Source organism: Rana temporaria, chromosome 5 (genome assembly GCF_905171775.1).
Source record: "Rana temporaria chromosome 5, aRanTem1.1, whole genome shotgun sequence".
Taxonomy (NCBI): Eukaryota; Metazoa; Chordata; class Amphibia; order Anura; family Ranidae; genus Rana; species Rana temporaria.
Window position 1 is genome coordinate 376,858,954 of NC_053493.1, and position 18,870 is coordinate 376,877,823.

Consider the following 18,870-nt stretch of genomic DNA (forward strand, 5'->3'; position numbering starts at 1 on the left):
TTGTTTCTTTTTACAGGCAAATCTATTATGGAAAAGTGACTATCCTGACTTGACATTTACTAATAGGAGTTCACCTATTTGATGGTGCTTCCCCGTATTGAAGTCTTAGTTGTTTCAATTAGGTGCAATTTGGAGTCTAACAGCTATTCCTTCTTTTTATTCTTAGTAAATGAACCCCAAAATGTCATAATATGACTAGTCCTTATTGTTAATCACGTTGTATGCTAAATTGTGTTATCGCCATTGTTAATCCTTTTTATGCTTGTCATTATGTGACAATATATTATGTTTGCCTTTATTATGTGGTTTGGTGCCTTTTCTTTGATATGACACTACTATTGGGTACTAAGTATTACTTTCAGCGAATTCCTGTTTTATTATATGTTTGTACACTCAACATAGTGAGTCAGAGGGGCTTAGGTTCTTGAGAAGGTCAAGGGAAAGAACCCATTCTATCCGGTGTTTACTATGGGAGTAGCGCTACACAGGTATGGCCAACTTTGCAAAAGATCAGACAATTGACATTCAAATCTGACAATTTGAGGACTAAAATGGAAGGCAAGGTCATAACATGCATGGACATTCTATGGTGACCTCTCTCCACTTATAATAGATTACATCTCATCATTCAACAGGTTGAAGTCTACATCAATGGAATTCCATCCCAATGTACTGGAGACTGTGGTTACACCTGGAATCTGAGGGAAACTCCCAAGATTATCTCTATTAGTACAGGTAGAGTATTCACATATCCTCTGTACTATTTACCTTTATAGTGGTTTCTCAGGCACCTGCTGCTTGCATATCAGCTTGTACTCTACTTTTCAATTGTAATCCACATTAGTGTCAATTCACAAAGCCCTATTCTGGGATGGAAGACCCCCTCGGTGGTCGAGTGACGATTTGCCAGGGGTCACGAATCCTGGGCTGTTCCTGAAGACCGTGCTGCTCTCCCAGTCTTTTCATGGCCGCCCAACAGGGCTGTTCCTGGAGCCTGTGGCAGGCCAGCTGGGCTGATCCTGGAGCCTGTGGTCGCCCACTCAGCCTCTTCGTAGCTGCCTATTCAGTTCACGGCATGGCTGGGGGGCAGAGAGTAGAGGTCAGCTGACTGGTGAGGAATGTGAAGTGGGATGGGCTGGAGGAGACCCTATCTCCTGATTTTGGCATAGGTGTCACTGCTACGAGACACCACAAAGTTGGAGACACAGTGAAGCCAGAGACAAAGTGAGTAACACTACCTGTGATTATACTTGCCATTAAAAGTCCCCACTACAGTTCTCAGATCAGCAGATGACCTTGTTAAAGAGCACCTAAGTTGGCTGATCAGAACTCCACCCAGCACTGCCACTCATCCCATTGCTCCCACCCGAACCCCCCCCCCCCCCATACCAAGGAGTAAGAGAAGGAATAAAAAGAGAATATATAGAAGGGAGAAGAAAAGAGGAGGAGGAGGAACAAAGAAATAGGGAGAGAAATAATAAGAAAGATAGCTAGAGAGAGGGATGGGGGGAAAAAACAAGAATTTAGTATAAAGAGAGATAAAAGAGTGGTACATCCTAAAATATACCATAATGAGTTTTAATACCGTACGATTGGAAGGGACTCAAACACGCTAAATGTCCTTGGGTTAGGGGTGCTGCCTTCGGTGCTGACAACCCACGCTACAATGATAATTTTACTGTTAGGGGTGCCCACAACTTGCGAAATGTTATCAAGGGGTCACAACACTAGAAGGGTTGAGAACCACTGGTTTAGGGGGAGCTAAAAAGTCTGCATTGCTATACCGCCACTCCAGCTACCTCCAGTGCTGTCCTCTCCTCCCTCTGGCTCCCCAGGCTGTGGGCAGTTCCTCAGTTTCATCACATGCAATGCAGTACTATTAACCCTGGATTGTTTGTGGTGGATTTAGAAGGGTGGCTGGGAGTGCCTTAGAGAGTCAGTGGGCTGGACCAGTTTCACTAATGGAAGGACCTATTTGGGGCAAGGTATAAAGTAAGTATTACCCTTCATTCCTCTACCCAAGCATTTAACCCCTGAAGTAGGTGGAGGCCCCACTGCAAAACTATTTTTTTTCTTGTGCCCAGAGTTGGGCTTTAACTCCAGCCTAAGGCACTCTATTTTCAACTATGTGCCTTTTTTTAAAATAAGGATTCTTATCCTGGTGTTAGCTTTCTGAACTGAGCCTATTGTGTTTCACATTTGCCATTCATTATTCACATGGGCTACCTTTGCACTAGATACTATTGGGATTAGATTTTTGACCATATACAGTTGATGCCCCTCTGTGGTTACACAGAAGCACCCCATACGGATGTTACTTGCAGTCACTAGTCAACGTGGTCAACGTAATAAAATAATAGAACATTTTTTAAATATAAAAGAGTCTCAAATGGTGCTCCGACACTTCATGAGGGCTGTACAATTGCAACACATTTTTGTGCATTGAGATTAAGTGCTTCGAGTTAGTCATCCAGCATGAATTGGATTTAACACACTTTAATGCCCAACAAATTAAGTACTGCCATGCACACTGAAGAGAAATTGGAGTCATCATTAGTGCATTGAGGTGCATTGCTTCAAGTTAGTTATCCATAATGAATGGGCTTTAACACACCTTAAAGCGGAACGTCACCCAAAAGGGGAAGTTCCACTTGTTTGCATCCTAAGATGCAATTGACTGCACACAAAGCCAATTAAAGATTTGGTTCCGGTGAGGACATTGCTGGATCCCTGGACAGGTAAGTGTTCTTATATTAAAAGTCAGCAGTTACAGTATTTGTAGCTGCTGACCTTTAAGTTTTTGGGGGAGACTGGATCTCCTCTTTAGAGCAGACACTACACTGCAACTGAGCACCACAAACCAAAAACGCAATTTAATTTAATCCATCCAATTTAATTTGTTTCCATGCTTTATTACTGAGAAATCACTTTGAAAAAAATTCAACCTAGTATTTCTGGTTGTGCCCATCTTGCGTAAGGGCATGTAGCATGTTCTTATTGGAATCCATCTGCCCTTAGCTCAGGCACACAGACAGGAGGGTGTGCTTAGCTGAGAAAATCGCTCCTCCCCTCCTGAAGACTCCTGGGATGTATGACATCAGTTGACTAGGCCTGTAAAACAGGAAGTAACTGACGAAATTTAAAAAAATAGTTTAAAACAAGTAAATATGATATGCTTTCCTATCTATTTTCTAATGCTAGCAGCATAAGGGTTAAAATTGTAAGTGTTGATTGAGAGAGTTTTGCTTTAATGCCCAAAAAAGTTGTTACTGCAATGCACACATCATTGTTGTAATAGGCTGCAATAAAACCTCCCAGCCTTGTTGTCAGTGGATGCAACAATAACCCCCAACATTGGCATCAGTGGTCGCAAAAACAACCCCCAGCATTGGTGTTCATGACTTCAATAAAAACCCCATCATTGGTCTTAGCGACCACAATAATAATGTCCATAATCCAAACAAGCTAAATTTAGTGTTTAATATTTTATATTACATGATGACCCAGAATTGTATACATTACAATATTATATATGTCAAAAGAATTGCTAATTTTGCAGACAAATTCATTTTTGAATACTTTATTATAGAGTGGAATGGAGATGTTGAAGTCCTTATAATAAATGGAACTGGATTCTCAAACAGTATTGGCAATGATACCACTTCTGTTACTATTGGCAACATTACCTGCCCCATTCTTAGTATTACCGGTAAGTCATTTAATGAATAATGTAAGCAATGGCAGGAAACCAACACAACCAATAACCATACGTGTTAAAAAACAAGAAGGCATTTCACTAATATTTGACATTTTTTGTGTTTCTCCGGCGGGCACACAGGCATTCTGCTTCTGGCCAAATAGAAAGCAGAAGTGTGTCCTAAGACACGATTGGCCAGGAAGTCCTAAGACTCCCTTGCCAATAGGGGTTATCTGATTGGCCGCGAGGAGAATAAGGCAGAATAGCGAATATTCATTCGCTATTGTCACACAATTGGGTGGGATTATGGCGATGTGCCCTGAGCCTACCCTGTTTTGAAGTCTTTTAGAGCCTCTGGCTCTTCAAAAAAAATACATCCCAGCCATTAGAATCCATGCATCCGGCGCCCTGTATGTAGATCAGGGGGCGGGATGCATGGATGGGGGGGGGTGTCCCCACGCCACTTATGGAGTGGCTGCCACTGCTGTAGATTAATTAATGGCCTCTTGTCCAAATTTTTTTTTTTTTTGGACATAACCATGCACGTGAATTAAAGTGCCAGTTAAGCCACAATCCCTCAAACAATGGTTGGATGCACCCTGCACAAAATTAGGTATTGTGGAGGGTCCCACATAGCAGCACAGAAGGAGTTTATTATTTGTTTTCAGAAAGAGCCCTTTATTGAACCATGCACGATAGTATACCAGATCTGGACCAATTATGTGGTTCCTAAGAGGAACCCAAATCATTTTTACTTTGAGTAATTTACATTCTACGGGATTGCAACCCAAAAGTTATTTATAGATAGTGACAACATAACTTTGGACAATGGGGTCATGGCAACAGGTGTGTTTAAAAGCAGTGAGTGGTGAATCTGTATGTTTCAGCACAGGTTTAACTTAATTACATATCGGTAGGTAACAAAATAACTCTGTGGAGGAGGCCTTTATAGGAAGCCTGCAATGTGTTAAAGCTTAACATATCCTTCTGGGCTGGTCGTATACTCAGTGAAAGCCCTGTCTGTCCACCATCCTGGGCTCCTTGTAACTGAAGTAGGGCTATGAAGCAAGGTAGCTAATGGCAATATAGTGTCCACAGCTATAGAAGCTAGTAGGTACGCTTGTACTGTATGTGTGTTACCTTTTTTTTTTGCTTCTATGCTTACTCACAAGAGAGTGTTGGTTACTGCATGGTTTTGCTGCTAGGAGGTTATTTGTGTCGTGTAATAATAGCTGAACATCTGTGACACCACTAAATCCCCTTGAAGGCGTGGATGCAACAACATTTCTAAGAGACACTAGCCCTAGACTCCTGCCAAATATATTTTCTACATCTCTGGATAGTTCTTAAAATGTGCGGAGGGGCGGAGACAGGGAGGGATCTAAAAGGGTAGAGTAGCTTGGACAACAAGTAAATCTTCATTGCCAACCATGAATTCTGGTACTTTTCAATGATTCGAGAATTGTCATGGTTCAACGCATAAAGGACCCAAAGTTCACTGCATATAAAGTATCATAGGATGGTGTGATATATATTCCCAGATAAGGCAATTTATACTGTACCATTGGTAGGGGATAGTAAACTGGAGGTAACAAAGCTGGCCAGGTGCAAAGGATATTCTTGGACTTGGGACTTGTTTACACATAATCCAGAGAGAGCAGAACATTCTGTGAGTATATGGGTCAAATTAGAGAGGGAAATCATTGAATCGAAGAGGAATAATAAGACGTTGTCTGCAAATAGAATGACTTTCTGTTGATACCATGCAACCTCTATTCCCCAAATGTCCAGATTGACTTTATTAGATACAGCTAGGGGTTCCATTGCAAGGGGAAACAGTAGAGACGAGAATGGACACACCTGCCTTGAGCCTCTGCCAATAGGAAAAAAAGGTGACTGAAAGCCTGTGTATTGAACAAATGTTCTAGGGTTGTTATAAAGAACTATAACCCATGAGAGAAAGTGAAGACCAAGTCCCCAAGTTGTCAATATTGTCTTTAGATAGGCAATGAAATGCCTTGTGAATTTCAAAAATATTAGAAAGGTCTTCTGCTTTCTGATTTTGTGTATAATACTGAGTTTTTTTATTATTTTTATCTTAAGCCAATGAGATCAGTTGTCTGGTACAGAAGGCAAGTGCGGGAACCTTCCCGATCACAGTGTACATCGCAGGGGTTGGGTTGGCACAGTTTTCTGGTGGAAATCTGACCCTTACCCAAGAGTTGTCTGTTTCATCTATTACTCCACCGGCGGGAAGCTCAGCAGGTAATGTTAAATGCTTGCATGTTTACTAATGTCTAACTGTAACATCTACAGGTATTTATAACCTCTCACAGAGCTCACTGTCTTTTCCATGACAATGCCTTCATCTGATTTTTTCCCCCACATGGATGCCTTTGTTCAGGCATCATCCAGAGTCATTATGTATGTTCTGGACTGAATACTGGTGACTCTGCATTTTTAGCCTTGTTGACAAATGCTGATGCATATCAGCCCCCTCTCACCTGGTAACTTACAGTTCTAGAAAGCTACATTGTTGCAGTCTGATCACTGGGGGAGCAGATATACTGGGGGAGCAGACTGAGAAAAATTATGGTAAGTATGGTAACAATTTTCTCTATTCCTGAGTCTAATCGTGTCAACCTACGAATGGGTTATAGCTAGCATAAAAAAAGGGCGGGACCAAAAAAAATATAGAAAAACAAGACACTATGGGGCCTGAATGCAAACTGATTGTATAAAAATCATATGGAAGCGCAGAAGCAAGCACCAAAGTTCCCAAAGCCCAGAAAGGGCCATCCAATGGTAATGTCAGATGAAAGTGTTAGGAGACTTTCAGCTGGCAGCCTTACACACCACTTTCCCTGGAACCCTGGCATGACTTGCCCACAAAGCCGATTGGCCTTGTTGAATGCACATGAACCCCCTCTGGAGGGAAAGACCCAAAGCTACCTATGCTTGTCTGATGGTTTGAACTATCAAAGAGGAAAGGATTCTAGGTGGGGCCATTTGATCCTTTTTAGGACCTACTGGTAGGATGAACAAGTTTTCTGCCAGTCTTTTGTTTAGTTTTATTAAAAAAAGTAGAGTTACACTTCAAATAGCCAAAATGCATCCAGACAGGTGCCTTTATTCCACCCCAATCTGCTGTGGAACTCAAAAGCATCCCAGCTGCCATATGGGGATTTGTTCAATCTAGAGAAACATCACTGAATGAAGTAAGATGCAGCATGCATTACAGACAAATAAAATGCCGCTTACCACTGACCGCCATTTTCACCATTTAGGTCGCATACATCTGCCCGGGCCTCATGGATTAGCAGGGAATTTACCCCTGACCAGGAGCCCTCCACCTGGAGAGGCTAAACCAGGCAGTAGAGTTAGGGATTTTTATTATTCTTCCTTAACTAATTCTTTCAGTAGCAGGAGAGCTGGAGAGCGAGGATAAAAAAGGAATGCTGGGGTATGGGGAATCCCTCCTTTTTTTGAGCAGAGGGTTGTCCTGTGGGGTCAGAGGGGTAGAGCTGACCCATTCATAAGTTGACATGATAAGCCCCAGGAAAGAATGTAGCATTTTTGCTGTCAATTTATGAAATGCCATTAATTAATTACATAATGTAAATGAGGTGTATTTAAAGTAGAACGGAAGGCAACACCTTTTTTTCCCTTTTGGATAGTGAAAGGGAGAGTTATGAACACTTTCAGTTTTATTTTTGCCATCTGTGCCCCATTTGGGAGATTTCCTTTCACTTTCCCTCCCATACCCACAGCGGAAAGTGAAAGGAACCCCACCCAAGTTGATAAAATTCCTGATTTTCATCAGAACTAGTACCCCCATTGGAAGATTTCTCATCTACTCCTGTTCTGGTGGCAATCCAAAATTTGGGATTTTATTTCACTTTCAGTGATAGTGGTAAATATGACAAAATGAGAGCGAATGTCCCTAGTGGGAACACAGACAGCAATAAAAAACAGACAGGAGCAGAGGCGTATCTAGTGAAAATAGCGCCTATGGCAAGCACTGAAACTGCGCCCCTGTAAAAACATTTAAAACCCACCTTAACAAAAAAACAGCTAACAAAACTAGTGATATTTATCATCCCTTGTGACACCTTGGGTAGTGACATACTGTATCCTCTTTATGGAGAAATCTGGGGTTTATTAGACCCATGATCCCTCCTCTGCCCTCCAAGGCCAGCAAAATGCAGAACCAATACTGGAAGTGATGAAATCTTCATCCAGCATTTGTTTGTGAAATCTTCATCACTTAAGGCCTCAGTTTTCACAGAGGAGAGGGAGAAACTGATGTTCCTCCTTCTTCTTTGTACGCTGTCAATCTGACCAGATGGAATGGGAGAGCCTGGGAGAACAGGGGAGGGCTGTGGCTGAACGCAGCAGGGATATCACTGCCATTGTCCATTAGCAAAGGTGCTGAAAAGTAGATCCTGCCTATGCTCGGGAGGAGGGAAGAAGAGACCCTCAGACCCTGGTAAGTGCCTTGCTGCCCAGCCACTCAACAGCGCCCCCTTCATATGGCGCCCATGACACTTGCCATGGCTGCCATACCCTAGATACGCCACTGGACAGGAGTTCTAATCCATCTCCACTCTAACTCAAATACAATAATAAAAAGAAAGAAGTAAAAAAAAAAACAAGTTTGGCCTTTAGCTATAAACCAAATTCCCAAGGGGAGAATAAACCATAATATAAAGTATGAAAATGTTGCTTCTGAGGAATTCCTTCCTCCTGCCTGTAGTAGACTGATGACATTATCTTAGCCTGGGCAGAATTACTTGACAGTATGGTGACTGCTTTTTTTTAATGATAAAATGAACAGCTTTTTTTTAAAATATTGCATTTTTTGCTGTCAGTTTGTGACATGTCAGGAATTTACACAATCATGTAAAGTAAACAATTCAGAATGCTAGCAAATGTATACTCTTGCCATGTCTGTATTATAAAACAACACTTTATAAAATAAAATGGAAATCATTAGTAGATGTATACATTCAGTGTGATGTTTACTCTGCCTTCTACCACCAGGGGGCACACTGGTAACCATTCACGGCAGGGGATTTGACAGTGATTCAGCGGTAGAAATTGGTGGTGATGCTTGCGCTGTTAACTTCATTAACCTGACTATGATTCAGTGCAGGACTTCAGCGGTAAGTAGAGGATGAGAAGCGCTCTTAATTACTGGCAGGTTCATGTTTGGTAGAGGAACAATCAGGCCCTCTGTGTATTTAAAAAAACATGATTTAATCAGCAGAATAAGCTGGACCAATGCAATTCAAAAAGCTATACCTAAACTACAGCTTCAATAACTCAAGTTAGCCAATAAATGACAGCTCATTATTGTGAAAAAAGATTTCAGCCAATCTTCCTATTCTTTTAGTATAGGTTCCCTGTCTAGAGAAAGAACTTTGCACTGACTTTAGCAACCTACTGTACAGTAACAGAATCGCCCTTTCTTTTTTTACATATTGCACAGATATATTAAAACTGGAAATATTAGTGGATGCACTGACTAATGCTAATTAGGGGTATATCCAATCATGTATCTTGGCCTAGGCCAACAAGCGCCGAACGAGCGGCGCATGCGCGCGCATGCTCAGATTCCCGTCGAATTTAAGACCTAAGATACGACGGCTCAATGCCTTCGATGTGAACTTAACCTACGCCCAGCCCCATTCACGTACGACTTACGTAAACAACGTAAAAATATACGCTTGTTCCCACGTCCATACTTTGCATTACCTGCGCCTCATATAGCAGGGGTAACTTTACGCCGGACGTACGCCTTACGTAAACGGCGTAGCTAAATCCGACGGGCGCAAGTACGTTCGTGAATCGGCGTATCTAGGTAATTTGCATATTTGACACGTAAATCTACGGAAGCGCCCCTTGCGGCCAGCGTAAATATGCACCCTAGATACGACGGCGTACGGCAACTTACGTCGGTCGGCTGAAGCCATATTTCAGGCATATCTAGTGTTAGGAATCAGGCGCATAGATACGACGGCGCATCTGGACACTTACGCTGCGTATCTGTAGATACGCCAGCGTAAGTGTTCTCCGAATCTGGCCCATACTGTATATCTTTCTTTTCTCGTATACACACAAATCATTTCTCAAACCTTATTTGCAGGGATCTGTTGGACAGGCTGATGTTGTTGTTTTCACCGGTGGCTTTAATAGCACCTTACCGAATGCATTTGGTTTCACTTCAGTCTCGGCTCCAACTATAACTGGAATCAGCCCAAACATCAGCAGTGTTCTGGGTGAGAACATACACTAAATTCCTTCTTAATGTATATTTTATTTGTCAAGTATATATTCTGTAATCAAATCAGAACAAATGATTTCTGTTAATAGAAAGTTTAAGTGCATATACAATTCTCTGTTTTTTTTACAGGCAACACAACACTGACTATTTTAGGATCAGACTTTAGCAATGCATCAGCAGACAACACTGTGTTCATCGGAAAATCATCTTGTGAACAGATAAAGTGGACACCGACAAGCATTACATGTGTCCTTCCTGCTCTTCCTCCTGGGACCTACCCAGTCCTGGTCCATGTGGCCAATTGGGGATATGCAGTTACCAGGTACTGTGCCAGAAATACCATTGTACCTACTGCTTGGTGCTCTCTGTATTTGGCCTATTTCTCTTCTTCTATGAAGGAAGGGGCTTGAAAAACTATTGGGGATGCGCTGAAACCTCAGTCTCTCTTTGGAATCCTGTGTTTTCCCTAAGCACTTTCCAGATTAACCACTTCAGCCCCGGACCATTTGGCTGCCAAAGGACCGGGCCATTTTTTGCGATTCGGCACTGCGTCGCTTTAACTGACAATTGCAGTGTGGCTCCGAAACAAAATTGACGGTCCATTTTTACCACAAATAGAGCTTTCTTTTGGTGGTATTTAATCACATCTGCGTTTTTCTTTTTGTGCTATAAACAAATATAGAGCGACAATTATAAAAAAAGCTATATTTTTTACTTTTTGTTATAATAAATCCCCCAAAAATATATCAAAAAACTATTTTTTTCTTAAGTTTAGGCTGATACGTATTCTTCTACATATTTTTGGTAAAAAAAAACACAATAAGCGTTTATTGATTGGTTTGCGCAAAAGTTATAGCGTTTACAAAATAGAGGATAGTTTTATGGCATTCTTATTAATATTTTTTTAATTAGTAATGGCAGCGATCTGTGATTTTTATCGTGACTGTGACATTATGGACGGACATATCGGACACCTTTGACGCTATTTTGGAACCATTCACATTTATACAGTGATCAGTGCTATAAAAATGCACTGATTACTGTATAAATGTGACTGGTAGTGAAGGGGTTAACCATTAGGGGCTAGGAAGGGGTTAAGTGTGGTCTAGAGAATGATTCTAACTGTTAGGGGGCTGTCAGCTCTGTGACATGATCATGGGACACCGGCGGACATTGAGTCCGCGGTTCCCGCTGGCACGGTCACGGAGCTTGCGGCAGGAGCACGTGCCTGCACGGCAGGGATTTCAAAGTGACGTAAATATACGTCACTTTGCTTAGCCGTGCCATTCTGCCGACGTATATGTGCGTGAGCCAGTGTTTAACCGGTTAAGGGCTTATTTAGACCTGCAGTTAGGGGGTGTTAAAAACACATGGTTAAGCCATGTTTTTAGCACCCCCTTAAATTGCAAAGGCAGTGGATGGGGGTGTTCAAATGTCAGGATTGTGTTGCTTTGATTCACCCCAGCCCCCTCACTCCCCCTCGGCAAAAAATAAAAAAATTGCTTCCAGGGTGTTCAGTTGGCAGTACCTCCACCAAACATGACTCATTGAAGCAAGTGGGGATGCAAAGCAAATACTTTGGTACAACATTTATGACATTAAAGCAGGCAGTGAGCAGGCATTATATTGAGAAGTATAATAAGCTTGATGGCTTTTGGTCTAATTTCAGCATTGAGGCGTCGATAAAGTACATTCTAAATGTGAACAACATCTCTCCAGAGTATGGATCTGTGTATGGAGGATCTCATGTCACATTGAGAGGATCCGGATTCAGTTCTAACCCCCAAGATATTCTTGTACAAATAGGTAAGTGATAACAAAGATTTGTTACATGGCTTTACAAGCTTACAGGGTTTTCAGTTGTACTGTATAGCAGGCAATAAAATAGAGCAGAAGACGGGTGCTGCTACCCAATATGATCAGAAAACTGTTTAGAGCTACCCGGGTGCGGAAAGGCAATCGCACAGCTGCAGTAACAATCATGAGAAAAGGTGGTCCTTGCTTGCTTTTTAAAATCTTCAAAATGTATTGATTCTCCATAAAAGACACAGTAGATGTAATTGAGTTTCAGCCTTGCTCAGCCTTGTGGGCCTTGTTCTTTATACTAGTGAACAAGGCCCACAAGGCTGAAATGCGTTTACATCTGCTGTCTGTGTCTTTAATGGAGAATAGGGTTGAGCGAACCCAAACTGTAAAGTTCGGGTTCGTACCAGACTTTTGGGTTTTTAGTACCCGAACCCGAACAATTTACTGTAAGTACGGGTTCGAGTTCGGGTTCGGCAATGTAATGGCGCGCTGCAGGGCAGCCAATCAACATTTGTTTTACTCGTGTGACCTAGAAGCCATCACAGCCATGCCTACTAATGGCATGGCTGTGATTGGCCAGTGCAGCATGTGACCCAGCATGTGACCCAGCCTCTATATAAGCTAGAGGCACATAGCACAGCACGTCACTCTGCTTTAGATAGGGTAGGGAAAGGCTGCTGCTGCTGCTGCTGCTGCTCTGAGGGAGAGAATTAGATAGGAGTCAGACTGTCCTGCTTCAGAAATCAAATTACTCAGCAATCTACATATGTGCAAGTCACTCTGCATTAGATACTTTAGGGAAAGGTTCCTGGTTTTGCTTGTAGGGAGAGAAATATATAGGAGTCAGTCCTGCTTCAGAAATCAAATTACACCAGCACTGCATATGTTACTGTGAGATACACCCTTTAGATACTTTTCTTCCATTGTGCTGTTGAAAAAACATCTATTTAGGGCAAAAAAATAAATAAAAAAAATGCAGTGATTCCACCATATCTGTACGTGTAAGATACACGATTTAGATACTTTTCTTCTATTGTGCTATTCAAAAAACATCCATTTAGAGAAAAAAAATTGCAGTGTTTCCTCCATATCTGTACGTGTAAGATAAGCACTTTAGCTAGTGTTCTTCTATTGTTCTATTCAAAAAACACCCATTTAGGGCAAACAAATATATTTTGCAGTTTTTTTTTCCTCCAGTGTTTGCAGTGTTTTCTCCATATCTGTACGTGTGAGATAAACACTTGAGCTACTGTTCTTCTATTTTGCTATTCAAAAAGCACCCATTTAGGGCAAAACAATATATTTTGCAGTGCTTCCTCCAGTGTTTGCAGTGTCTCCATATCAGACTACTTGCCTTGCTCTTACCAACATGTTGCTGCCATTTGCAGCCCTCTAGCCTTTTCCATTACTTTTTTAGAGACATTTTAGTACTCAAAAGTTCGGGTCCCCATTAACTTCAATGGGGTTCAGGTTCGGGGTCAAGTTCGGGTCCCGGACCCAGACTTTTTCCGGAAGTTTGGCCGAACCCGAACATCCAGGTGTCCGCTCAACTCCAATGGAGAATCAATACGTTTTGTAGAGAAGGCAATCCCAGTCTCTCGATGGAAGGGCAGTGTTCACTGTATATGAAAGCTACAAAAAGAGAAACTCTGTAGCAATGCAACTAGAACTTCCCCAAGGAGGTCAGCAATGGCAGTGCATTTATTTTCTTTATTTGTACATTGCATTGGTGTGAACGCCACTATTTAATCTTACTCAGATATAATGGAGTCATAGTCCTGAAATCTTTGCGAGAGACGTGTGAATGAAAGTAAATGATGTCCATCTACAGTAGATGTGTGATTTTCCATAGTTTCCCCATCAAAGAGTTCCAAATACTTGTTCTTTGTCCAAAGTTGTTGAATTGTCCATATTTGTCAAAACTAAGAGAATCTGTCACTTTGCCCATTCATAGATAATTGACAGGTTCTCTTGACAGGACGTCCAACAAATGATACCTTCACTATGACCCTCTGCCACTCCATATGTCTGTGGGAGCCATGGGTTCAATCCTTGTGTAAGTTCTGTGTCAGTTCATGTTGGAGCTTATACAGGGTTAATGACTTTCTCTCCCATGTTATAATGTCCAGCCCTAATGATTGGCTGCTCAGATTCAATTGCTACATCTTAGGAAGTAGGGGAGATGCTCAAAAGAGGTCCCTCCCACCCAGAAGCACCTAGTATTTCTAAGGAAACTAACAGACAGCGTATGAGCTCTGACACTGAAAAAAGCATCCAAGAAGCACTGGGACTTAACGTGGTTCCAAAGGCTTAAGAACTTGTACCTTAATGCACTCTCTGCATTAAAGTAAAAACCCTTCTGAGCTGCAGGATCCCAAAGCTCCCCACCTGCCTCTTATACTTGGTCCTTATACAGCGATTTGCACTAGGCTCTCTGTTCTTTCGCTCTTCTCTGGCTCAGATACAGCAGCGGGAGCCATTGGCACTCATAAGTGCCCCCATAGCAAGTGGCTTGCTGTGGGGCACTCAAAGGGTTGCTCTGTGCAAAACCATTGCACACAGCAGGTAAGCATAACATGTTATTTATTTTAAAGCAAAAACATTTTAAGGTTTACAATCACTTTAATTCTTGGTTCATATAAAATAGTGAGAAGAAAACAATATTCAAGAGCTTACTGACTTGGGTGCTTGCAAAAAAACAGGGCTACCCTCCAGCATGTTAAAAAAAAAAAAACATGAATAGAATCAGTACTTGACAAAATAACAATAAGTCTAAAATGATTTATCAGTTTGAACTAGAAAACACCCAACATGTTTTGGAAGTCAGAAAACACTCCTCCTTCATCTGGGCTTCAGTTAAAGTAGGAAAACTGATTGGACTGAAAAGATGAGCATCAGTGGGTGGATAGTCTGTCAACCTGTTACTTTTCCCTGAATGGCCAAAGTGACATATTTTCTCAGAGAATTACCATTACCTTTATACATAAGTAGTAAGTTTAACTTCTTTGATGGAAACTATAATGCCCTGTACACACGATCGTATATCTGATGGAATCTAATCCGATGGATTTTTTCGTCGGATATCCGATGAAGCTGACTTTCATCAGTCTTGCCTACACATCATCAGTCAAAAATCTGACCGTGTCCAACGCGGTGATGTAAAACACTACGACGTGCTGAGAAAAATGAAGTTCAATGCTTCCGAGCATGTGTCGACTTGATTCTGAGCATGCATGGATTTTTGACCGATGGAGTTCCACACAGACGATCGTTTTTTTCTATCGTTTTTTTATCCATAGGAAGATTTTAAAACATGTTCAATTTTTTTTCACTGATGGAAAACAAACCGATGGGGCCCACACACGATCGCTTTGTCTGTTGAAAACAGTCCATCGGTCTGTTTTCATCAGACAAACCGATCGTGTGTACAGGGCTTGAGTTGTTTTTCGATGTAATCTTTAATCAATGTAAGCTTTTATTTTTTATATTTAGAATTTCTTTTCATATTATTTCTTACACTTTAGGCTCCCTCCCATGCAATGTCTCTGTTAGTTCAGACACTGAGTTGACCTGTGTGATTCAGGGACCGGAAAATGTCTTTACTGTCACCAACGAAGGAAGCAATGCACGTAAGTGGAGTAGAGTCCTCTTCTTAAATTTGAGACATACATGAAAATGGTATTTATTTACACAGCATGACTTTGCCTATAATCAAGCCGTACACAAAAGTGGAATTTCCGTCGGAAAAAAGTTGGATGTTTTTTCCGACGGAATTCCACTCAAGCATACACACAGTCACACAAAAGTTCTCTGAACTTTCGAGCGTTAAGAACGCGGTGACGTACAACACTATGACGAGGCGAGAAAAAGAAGTTCAATGCTTCTGAGCATGTGTCAAATTGTTTCCGAACATGCATGTTTTTTTCCCTGTCGGAATTCCATACAGACTAATGGATTTTGCGAATTGAGAACCTACTCTCAAACTTTTGCTGACGGAAATTCCGACAGCAAAAGTCTGATGGAGCATACATACGGTCGGAATTTCCGATGAAAAGCTCACATCAGACTTTTGCTGTCGGAAATTCCGCTTGTTTGTATGGGGCATTTAAAAAACCTATTACATTACCATAATTTCATGTATATTAACTTTTTTCTCCTTAAATAAGGCTTGAGGACTCCTCTACCTTGGCCCACATTTAAGAATTATACCGCTTTTGGCACAGAGGTCTCTCTTTGGGCAGGCTCTATCTTTGTTAATTTCAGTCATAATTGAATCAGTATTTGTATTGAATAAGTAATTAGAAAATTAAAACTTTAATGTGCCAGAGTGAAACTGCTTAATATGGAAATATACCCGTGGTATATACAGTGCATAATCAGAGGTCTTACGTAAGGTAGGAGAGAGTGGCCACCCAAAGCTCTTTGGAATACTTCCATGTTATATGAGACTTTTGGAGAAATGGGAACCCCATAAATAAGTGATTCTTTTTCAGTCATCTCAAAAAAGAGTTCCCTGTAAAGAAAAGAGTTAATACGTTCCTGTCCAGCGGTCTGTTTTTTGGATCTTTGCTATCTTGAAGAACTAAGATGGCTGTAGGTGGGGTGCAGTGTGGTGCGATGGAATAAGACATTTAACAGTCCCTGTGCAATGAAATAACTTGTATTTAAATAATGCAAAAACAGTTCACAAACAACCCAGTGGGAACGCAACCCAACCAGAAACAGTCAGACCTTGTACACACGACCGAACATGTCCGATGAAAACGGTCCGCGGACCGTTTTCATCGGACATGTCTGCTGGGAGGTTTTGGTCTGATGTGTGTACACACCATCAGACCAAAATCCCCGCGGACAGAGAACGCGGTGACGTAGAAGACACCAACGTTCTCTGACACGGAAGTTCAATGCTTCCACGCATGCGTCGAATCAATTCGACGCATTGCGCGGGATTTCGGGCCGCTGGTTAGACATCATAACCAGCGGACATGTCCGATGAGTCATACTAACCATCGGACATGTCCGACGGACAGCTTTCCAGCGGACAAGTTTCTTAGCATGCTAAGAAACTTTTGTCCGCTGGAAACCTGTCCGCACGGCCGGAAAAACAGTTTTGGACCAGTTTCAGCGGACATGTTCGGTCGTGTGTACGGGGCCTCACAGTTCCAACAGCATGTAGAGAGAGCAGAATGCAGCCTGTGTCTGTAGAGAGGGGACGAATGCGGCCTGGCCGTCTCATGCCTATTAGGCAGGTTTCCAAATAAGTTGCAAGTCCTATGCTTTCCCTACTCATCAGGAACCTTTCCCTGCCACTAGTACTGTCCCTACCAGGCGGGGTACCTGTTCCTACTCTATCAGCTTGCAAATGCATGCCAAACCTGGGAGCTAAGGCCTTAAATAGGCTCTGGCTGACCCAAGATGGCTGCTGCTTAAAGACACAGGAAACCATAGAGGAACTGTGTTCATCTTGACTTCCTCGTCAACTGCAGTGCCGCCGCGGAAGAGCGCCACCTGCAGTGGAGAAAGTAGACCGTATCTGCCTACATGGCCCATAAATCTTTAGCTTTTTACGCACTTTCTAGAATATCAGATATATTTTGCACAGTAAGTGAGATATTAATGTAAAAAGACTGTTGCTATTTAAATTTGGGTCTAGTGATCACTATTCTCCTGTTCTGGGGAGAATGGCGAATAACTGGTAAATAGTTACTGTACAGTATAGTATTGCATGTGCATCTTCTTTGTTGTGAAACATTTTCATTTAGTAATATCCAAATTTTTATTTCAGAATACGGTGCTGGCTATGCTTGGTCTCCATCAAGGCTGGATATATCTGTAGGTGACACTGTAGTCTGGACATGGAACTCTCAGCCCTTAATAATGGGTATTGGATATAGAGTATTTTCAGTGTCTGGTCCTGGCAACCTTACCTATGATGGCAATGCCTTCAACAGTGGGCCTCGAGTGCAATCAGGTTTGTATGCAATTTATCCATTACTATAACAAACTATCTGTTGTATTTTTGACTGTATGGGGAATATTCTTGATGCCACCAGCTGTGCTTAATAGCTGCAAAGACAATTTGTATTTGTAGATAGCTAATAATCTTATAATTTAAACCCTACGATTAGTGCAATTTCAAAATATTAACATAAATCCCAATGTATTTATAAAAATACAAATACATACATTTCTAAATATCTAAATGTATTCTTGATAAAAAATAAAGTGCATTAGTATCTGTGCTCACACCATATTATACATAAATATCCTGTGTTTAAAATAAATAACAACCATATAAACGGACCAAAAAAAAAAGGCATCAGTGTCCGTGTTAAAGCACATACATATACAGTAAAACCTTGGATTGCGAGCATAATTCGTTCCGTAAACATGCTTGTAATCCAAAGCACTTGTATATCAAAGCAAATTTCCCCATAAGAAATAATGGAAAATCCGATGATTCGTTCCGTAACCATTTATTCATAACATTCGATGAAAAAACTCAGATGGGGCTACACACGATCGGAATATCCGATGGAAAAAGTCCGTCTGACTTTTTCCATCGGAAATTCCAATCGTGTGTACAAGGCATTAGAGGTGCCTCTCTTCTCTTTTATACCCAGTTGTGACATGACGTTACTCTTATATCAAGACATCGCTTGTATATCAAGTACAAATGTATTAAAAACATTTTCTTGTCTTGCAAAACGCTCTCAAACCAAGTTACTCTCAAACCAAGGTTTTACTGTAGCGTCTATGTTCAAAATGATCACAGCAAGCTCCTAATTTATAACTAGAAGCTTTTCCTCTGATAGCAATATTCCACCACTGTGATTACAGCAATCAAACAGTGCCAATTGTATCCTCCACCTGAGCACACTAGCCTCTCACCATAAAGTTATGACCCCTGCACCACTAGTAGGTCATAACAAGCTGTTCCCCACAGGGGATGCAATAGAAGTTGATGTAGCTTTCTATCCTTCCAGATATCCCATATACGCAAATTGTCTCCCACCGTGTCAGGTGAGCCTAAGAAATAGGGACAGAATACAGTAAAAACGTATTGCACTAACTTAAAAAG

The 18,870-nt window shown here is 41.5% G+C and overlaps 1 pseudogene; it reads left to right on the forward strand.

The window, feature by feature from the left end:
• The window catches only part of LOC120941314, a 258,756-nt pseudogene that overhangs the window by 109,542 nt on the left and 130,344 nt on the right, over positions 1 to 18,870 (forward strand).